Source organism: Carex rostrata, chromosome 4 (genome assembly GCF_964058835.1).
Source record: "Carex rostrata chromosome 4, lpCarRost1.2, whole genome shotgun sequence".
NCBI lineage: Eukaryota > Viridiplantae > Streptophyta > Magnoliopsida > Poales > Cyperaceae > Carex > Carex rostrata.
In genome coordinates, this window is record NC_135921.1 from 6403430 (window position 1) to 6411814 (window position 8385).

An 8385-nucleotide genomic window follows, 5' to 3' on the forward strand; every position below is an offset into this window, starting at 1 on the left:
GATACCGTGTATTTATTCATTTCAGCATTAAAATGTTAGAGGGTTAAAATGTACCTTTTTTTTTGTTTTTTTTAACGTGTATCCTCTTTTTATATCTTCATTTTTAAAGTTCAAATAGTCGATTCGAACCTTCTAACGTGTTCTTCTTATTAAAATGTGCTTGGAGACCAAATTTTACATTTTTTTTAAATTATCTTACTATTTTTTAAGAATTTTTGAAAATCATCACTTTGCTAAATTTTTTATTATTGTTTTGTTTAATAAAAAAATTCTGAAAAAATAGTAAATTTTTTTCAAAAAATATAAAATTTGGTCTCTAAGCACATTTCAATATGAAGAACACGTTGGAAGGTTTGAATTGTCTATTTAAACTTTAAAAATAAAAATTTGAGATAGTGCATGTTAAGAGCACAAAAAGAATGGTGCATTTTAACCTCCTCAAAATGTTAACATGTGCAACATCCTTCTACAGTATAACTGTACAACACAAAGGTAACATGTGTTGTGTTGACCTTGATATGTAATATATAGACCAGACATCGGATGAGATAGTTTATTAATCCATACCGAATTATATTACATTCAAACATTATGTTTGTTTAAATAAACAAGCTTTATCCGTGTTAAATAGGAATATATCCTCTGAGATTGAGCGTTTTTTGGAAAATCTCAACCGTTCAAATACGTTCTGCACGAATCGCAAAGCACAAGTTATACTGCCCCCGCGCTATCTCCAAATAGGCACCGTACACGTCAGTCACTCAGACATGGAGGTATCTCAGAGGAAACGCACTCGTTAAACAGGGGTATTTCAAACTTTCAATTATTTTGGTGCTTAAACAGAGTCTAAACGATGCTACTCTAAACTACTTTTTTTTCTTCTTCTCATACCTAAAAAGCTATGTTACCCCGATATTTTATATATGATTCCGTATCGTATCTGATACATATTGTATTGCTATACCAATATCCGTATCTGTATCGTATTGAAAATAATAATATCGCTATATCCCATATAGCATCCAATACAATACCCATAACCACATTAACATAGTTAAAAGGTAATTCTACTTTAGAGCGTATTCAACAGACGGAGGGGAATAAGATTGCAAAATTTTGAACTAATTTTTGTTGTTCATGTGAGAAAAAAAATTCACTCTGAATGAACAGTAAACAATTTTAAACTAATTTTTTTCCCAGGTAAACAATAAATTCCGAACACACTCTTAAACTGTTTTTCTTTTTTCAAGACACAACAGGAAACATAAAAAAAACTCACACCCATTTTTTTTACTCCTATATTAATAACATAAATATTCAAATAGATAACACTTTTTAGCACGCCATTTTGACCATGACTCATTCTGATTCTAGGAAAACTACCTTTTTTCCTTGGCACATGTTTTGAATCACTTAAATAAAGTTCGCGTGAAAGAGTTATGGTCAAAATACATCAGCATCAGAGCAAGTAACGAAGTGTCTGGAATGTACGGTTGATGGCAATGTCTTTCTTACCAGTTGAAGCGATTGCTAGCTAACTGAAGGTGTCTTTCTGTCATGTAGCGTCTCAGATAGGGTAATAAACATCAAAACTTAATTAGTTTGTTACCACTTGCCTGTTTATATTGATAATAATTAGTCAAAAATCTGCATTGAAGGGGAGAATCACCAATAATTAAGCCCGGAAAGAACTACTAAACAACAAAATCTAGACAAATTTTACCAAATACATATATAAAACTTGAAACGTGCATTTTCTCAACTAGAATTATATCCTTGTACTTGGTTGCTAGGATATGATTGTGACTTTGTTGAATACTTCAACATATGTTAGATATTAAGTATCTAAGTGAATAATAAATTATGATTATATATATCTTATATAATTTTTTGGAATTCTTTCATTACTAATATATTATAAAATAAAATCTAAAACAAGATTGAGACTAGTAAAGAAAACATGCTTCTCTCAAATCATTTCTCTTGGCTAAATTAATTCGGATACTATATATATACAATCTTATTTGTGTGAGTCTATGGTACTATGCATAGCACGATTTGGTTCATAATACTGATCAATATTTTCGTTTTCAAAATTATAACGGTTGATCCAAACCGTTCAACATAATTTTAATATGAATGTACTTGCAGACTAAATTTTATATTTTTTTAGAATTTTTTTACTATTTTTTAAGATAGGTTGAAAATCACTGTTTTTGAATGGTTCATAATTTTTAGATAAGTAATTTTCTACATATCTTTAAGAATAGTAAAAAAAACTCTAAAAAATATAAAATTTGGTCTGCAAGTACATATTTATATGGGGATCATGTTGTATGGTTCGGATCGACCATTAAAATTTTGAAAATAAAAATATTAATCCGTTTTATGGACCAATCCGTGATATGCATAGTACTAGAGAACTTATCTTATTTTTTTGAAAAACTTGACAGTCACTACCAAAATTGGACCCACATATTAATAATTGCAGCATTTATTCTCTGAAAGTTATGTGAAAATTAGCTCTCTATCAAAATTAATATGTGAGTATGACTAATTTGATAATGAAAAATCTAGATAATATAGCATTAGTAAGAGCTTAATTAGAAAGTTCAATCATCTTTATGAAATATATTTTTTATATAGATATTTATGGAATATTGAATTGACATTATTATTAAAAGTAATTGGTATATCTTCAAAAATTAACTACTATTATTCATAATTTAATTTTTTTTCTCATGTTATCTTACAATTTAAAATGTAATTATTCTTACTTTGTACAATAAATCAAACATATCTTTTCAAAACAGACAACAACATGACTAATTGTGTGATGGTTGTGCGTGGCATGCAAGAGTGATATGATCAATAAACCCTGGTAAATATATCTTTTAGTATTCATGTCTAGATGCTAGGGACTATTATAATATATTAATATTGTATTATTATTATATCAACGCTAATCTAATAAAATAAATGTCAAAAGAGAAATGAGGTGTACGTATGGATGACGAAAGCATGAGCTCATTCTTGTATTTAAAAAAGAATCAAATTATCAAAGTCAATGATTCACTTCCATCAAAATATTTTTTAGACTAAAAGTTAGTAGTTCAGCATGCATGTCTTTGCCATAAAATGATTTAAAAATACCGGAACCGAATTATTATTGATTGTGGGTCCTCTCCTCTCCCTCTTTTTTTTTTCTTTTTTTTTTGTCTCTTCCATTCGGTCAAATAAAAGCCAACTATTAATTTTTCACACTAAATGAGCGTTGGCATAGTAAATTGTGAAAATTAGTTTGCTCGAATTATTATTTCAGTTTTCTTCATTTATGAGAAAAAAAAGCTATCGAATTTCTGACAAATTGATTTTCTGAATTTCTAAAAATAAAAATTGCTGATTTATTTTTTTAGTGATTACACGGCCACTAGGCCCGAAGTTTGGTGCGTGGTCGCTTTCTTTCTCCGATAGTGCTCCATAATAAATTATTATCAAGTTCAAAAGGTAAAACATCAAGCCAACAAACCAATGCTAAAATTCGGCGTTTTGTCAAAATAAGTTGTCTTATTAACGAGGCATGGAGCATGCCTCAGTTATAAAAATAGTATAATTAATTATAGGAACATAATAGTAGTTATAAAAATAGTATAATTAATTATAGGAACATAATAGTCTTCGAAAAAAAAATTCACAAAATTTTCAATTTTAACCATTTTTGATTTGATTGAGATCACTTTCTAAAAAGTCACCGGTGTTAGTGTCTGAACGTATTAACATTAAATATTATAACTATTTATATCTCATTATAGAAAAATAAAATAAATAGTTCAAGTATCAAGTGTTTTTATTTAACATATTATATCAAATTTTATCTTTTTACATATGATACTCATTGGCACCTAAAAGTATTTATATCAAATATAATAGATATTTATATCTAGTCTGTTGAGTTTTTGAGTTTTAGACAGAGAGATGAATGAGAAAATTGTATATTTCATTCTTAATCTAATTTGTACAGTGGGTTCTTTATATAGTTGGAGAAAAATAAATATAACGGTAATATGCCTATCCTATACAGTAAGCTACAGTACTAGATAACATTTTATCACTAGTAGCTCTATTTAATTCTAAACGGATCTAAAGCTTAACGGGTCTGACTTATCCTTCATTCTCAACATAGTCATATAGTAGAAAATGGTTCACGTAGCACCTACTGAAAGATAATATATTAAATTTTAAACTTTTTTTAATTCACATTGATTACTGCCTGCAACTTCTTACGTCAACGCTTACAAATATTTATATCTTAATAGACAACACAAAATAGTACTGGTTTGCAGTATTTATATCTAAAATAAAATCTTTGCATGAACTACGAAATGAAAAATAAAAAAATAAATGTATACTGACATTACATATACACCTATAAAGTCTTCCTTTGCGTAAACAAAAAATTAATTGCAATTTCACATAGATACATACAGAGATACTGCTCACTTAACGGGTCTCCTGCTGACTGTGCGAACCCGAAATCGGTATTGAGGCTGCCCTTCTTCAGTCTTCATCATCTGATTCCTCTTCACTCGATTCATCTCCGATTTTATCCCATCTCAATCCAAACCAAAATTCCCCTTTGGTTTTGGGATTGTCAAAACCAAAATGCTTTTATTTGATTTGGAAGGATACAAAATATATTTATTGGACAGAATATCAGTTAACGGGTCTGAGAGATACACATTCATTTTTTTGCGGATGATAGGCTTTTTTGGGCCCAAAGCTTATCAAACAAATTGGGCTGCTGCCTTATTCTATAACCTTTTGAGCCTCTTCTCGACCTTGATTCCATAGAACTATTTTTTCCAGAATATTGCCATGTTTTTGCTTTAATAAAAAAAAAAAAAAGAATAAACATTTGTCTTGTTAGATTTTTTTTTTTTATGAAAGCGTAATGTGGAGGTCAAATCTCCATATTTTATTTATCCAGACATCAAAGGTGTCAATTTACAGGTTGCATAAAAAACCAAAAAAAGTTAAAAATTAAAAAAAAAACTAAAAGACTAAAAAAAAAAACTTTTGTCCTTGTTCCCTATTACATATATTAAGTTCTATGAAAACCAACTCTGCATAACTGCATTTCATTTATCATTTCATTCCTGACTGCTAAAGAGCGCAAGTAAGAGTGGTATCCAATGTTTCCTCCAAGGACCTGCTGTTTGAAGCATTGTACCAAGCACCTGTAACTTTGGCAAGTATCTCTAGAAGATCACAAAGAGAGAAAAAAAAAAGGTGGCTTTCTGAAAATTTACCAAAACATCAGTTTGATTTTTCATGGGATTAAGCTTCAGCTTACCGTGTAAAGATTCAGTAGAAATTTATTATGAAAAACATAGGACTTTTTTTTGCCAATGTACAACTACATATTAAACAAAATTATCTCATGGACTCTCTACAATTTAAATCACTAATTGATATTTAAATAATCATCCTCAATATATATACATATAATGCAATAAGTACAACTCTACAACTTGAATAAGATAAATTAGACGGATTCAGCCCGAGTTATTAACTTGGGAACTGGATGCACTGGTAGTGGAGGTGGTGCTTCGGGTCTTCGAAGATGTACCGGCAGAAATATCCGAGAAGAAATTTATATAATCAGGGCTCTCCTCCATAACTCTAAGTGACATCGGCATTGGCGGCGTGTTAACCTCCAAAATGCCTTCCAAAATTTGCACAACTTGTCCCATTGTCGGCCTAGCGGTCTCGTCATCTTGGATGCACCAACACGCCACCTTACATGCTCTTTCAATCTCTCCAATTGGTGCATCTCCATCCAATTTTTGATCCAAAAGTGTCTGAACATCTCCTTCAATTAGTTTTTTAGCAGCAAAAGTAGGGAAGAAACCCGTACTTGATGAGGTGCTATTCCATTGATCAGAGTTGTTTCTATGGCCAGATATTAGCTCGAAAAGCATCATGCCATAGCTAAAAACATCTGCTTTTGGCGTAATCGGTACGCCTGTTATCCACTCAGGCGCTAGGTAGCCTCTTGTGCCTCTCATGGTTGTCAAAACCCTACTAAAATCCCGACCCAAAAGCTTTGATAATCCGAAATCGGCAACTTTTGGTACCAAACTGTCATCCAAGAGAATGTTCTCGGGTTTAATGTCACAATGAATGATGCAATCCCGACATTTTTCATGTAGGTACGCTAACCCTCTTGCCGTACCAAGTGCAATTTGGTACCGAGTGCTCCAATTTAGTATCACATCTCTGCAATTAAATAATTGCGCATCAAGAGAGCTCTTAGGCATGTACTCATAAACCAGTAACCTATGGGAGGCTTCAGAACAAAACCCGATGAGGCGAACTAGGTTAACATGCTGGATCGTCCCGATCGTGCTGACCTCGGCCCTAAATTGCTTCTCGCCTTGGTGAAAACCATCTAACTTCTTAATAGCAATAGCAGTTGAATCAGGTAAATACCCCTTATAAACCGAACCGAATGCACCGCCACCCAATTTCTCAGAAAAATTCTTACTAACAAATTGCATATCATCGTACCGAAATGCAATTAAGGTACCTTTCGACTCCTTTAACAAGCGAGCTCTTCTCTGAGCTCTCTTTCTCTTAATTACAACCAAAACAACTATGATACAAAAAAGCACGGCAATTACGCCGCCTATAACTACACCAATAATTAAACCTGTGTGACTTTTACTCGCAGTAAATTCTGATGCAGCCAACCTTAGATAAAGCGTACCGGAGCCGTTTCCACTATATCCATTTTGGAGATCCAGCAAACCTCCGTACCACAAATCGCACCCACTTTGGTACGAATAAGCTGAGCAGGAACAATTTTTCAAACATGCTGATTCGCACTCTTGTGCAGTATTAGCTTGTATACTTTGCGAATTGTCGGGGTACTTCATGTTATTCAAAACATAGAACTTATCTTGTTCTACCTTAGTCTGATTGCCGCTTTCGCATTGTAATTGTGTATTTCTCACACACCCACCACTATAATCCTCTAGACTGTAATTGGTCTTAGATTTTTGTGAAAACCCATGCAAACAATTACAATACGGCAATGCAATCTCATTGCAACTACCATAGGGCCCACAAAGCGCATACACATCACATGTCTGTTTTGGCTGAGACCAGAACTGAATCCACTCTTCTGATGTGTTTACCCAATTTGTTTGTGTGATTTGGCCACTAGGATCCATTTTAAATCTTGATATCAGACCGGAATCAGGTTTTACCGAGTAGGTGAAGTAATTCTCCTCCTTGTTGCTCACATAAGTGAAATTGTATATGTAATTCTCGGTCATTTCAGGGACATCAGTGAAAATTTTCTGTGTATCACTCCAGGTACCACTGGTCCAGTATTGTTTAATCTTGTTCCACTGTATGAAATATTGACTGGTACCATTTGGGTCTAATAATAAAGAGTATATACCTTCAGCTGGGTCAGCCTCACTCTTCCAAGAAATCAACCTTTGGCTAATACCAGTTGTTTTATTGAGACCCAATTTACCACCCGGTAACCATGTGTCGGTTGGGTTGTCGATACTTTGCCACAATACATTAGATGTATTCGACACATATCTCAATATGAGGTTTCCACTATCATTCAACACTGCTTCGGTTTTGTTTAACGGGTTTATACCGGTAACATTAGTGGACCATACTTCAGTACTGGACCCGTTAAGCAAGACCAAGTTACCGTCGGAACCAATGGTGAGCCGTGCCGTGGCGGGGTCAGTGAGCGGTGCGTTTCGGTTGGCTATGAAGACAGATGTTTGCTCAGTGATGGTGTTGTACCAGATGGATATGTACCAGTAGGAGGAATTGGTAGGCTGGTAGAAACCAAGTGCAAACTGTTTTTGAGCAGAGATGAGTGTTTGTTTGGTGCCTGAGAGAGATGAGTTGGAGGTGATGGTGTCTGTTGAAGTAGACATGGATAGGAGAGAGACGAGGTAGAGAGAGAAAATAGAAGAAAGCAAGGGATTTCCTCTCAAGGAAGCCATTGATGGTAGGAGGGGGGGGCAGAGAGAGAGAGAGAGGTGGAATGGTATTTGCTAATGGGTTGTGATAATTGCTTCTTTTGGTGATTTGGCCAGGATTTGTGTGTATTTAAAGAGAGATTTTGACTAAGCACGGGGAATGAGAAGGAATTCAGTGGGATGTACTTTTATTCTAATACGAAGCGTCGAAGTGGGAATGATTTAGCACGGGTGAAAGTTTTTAAAGGAACTAGTTTGCCTTCATGCAGCGCATGAACTATACAAAGAGCTGCTTTTATTCTATAGTCTGTGTGTTGTAAGAAGTAAAATCTACTCTGTTAAAATAGTATCCATTTAGAACGGAGTTAAT

At 33.4% G+C, this 8385-nt stretch overlaps 1 pseudogene across 1 annotated transcript; it reads right to left on the bottom strand.

Annotated features, from left to right (window-relative positions):
* Positions 1-5320: 5320 nt before the first annotated feature.
* Positions 5321-8130, bottom strand: LOC144552889 (G-type lectin S-receptor-like serine/threonine-protein kinase At2g19130 pseudogene; annotated as a pseudogene). Its single transcript, XR_013511260.1, has one exon. The product of XR_013511260.1 is annotated as a G-type lectin S-receptor-like serine/threonine-protein kinase At2g19130 pseudogene (transcript).
* Between the last annotated feature and the right edge of the window lie 255 nt (positions 8131-8385).